Source organism: Galeopterus variegatus, unplaced genomic scaffold (assembly GCF_000696425.1).
Source record: "Galeopterus variegatus unplaced genomic scaffold, G_variegatus-3.0.2 Scaffold1201, whole genome shotgun sequence".
Taxonomy (NCBI): domain Eukaryota; kingdom Metazoa; phylum Chordata; class Mammalia; order Dermoptera; family Cynocephalidae; genus Galeopterus; species Galeopterus variegatus.
This window is the reverse complement of record NW_007727312.1, coordinates 437,385-437,712: the sequence shown is the minus strand read 5'-3', so window position 1 is coordinate 437,712 and position 328 is coordinate 437,385.

Here is a 328-nt window from a genome sequence, read left to right as displayed (position 1 = left end):
CTCCCAAACCAGCTAAAGCGCGAGACTCCGCCTGCAGCTGCAGCCTCCCGGATCCACCTTAAATGTTCAGTGGACTCTGCGCAGGGGTCAGTGGGCGCAGCCAATGCCAATCAAGTTTACAACCACCAGCCCGGGAGGGAAAAGAGGAGAAAAATAATCTCCAAGTTCTCTCCTGCACACGCACACGCACACACACGCACGTAGGCACGCACACGCGCGCACACACAAAAGGAGGGGGGGCAGGCGCTCCCGAGGGGGGAAACGTTTGCGGAGTGCTCGTGCGAGGCCCGCTGGCCGCGGCCGGAGCGCCCGGGGACAGAGCGCGGGC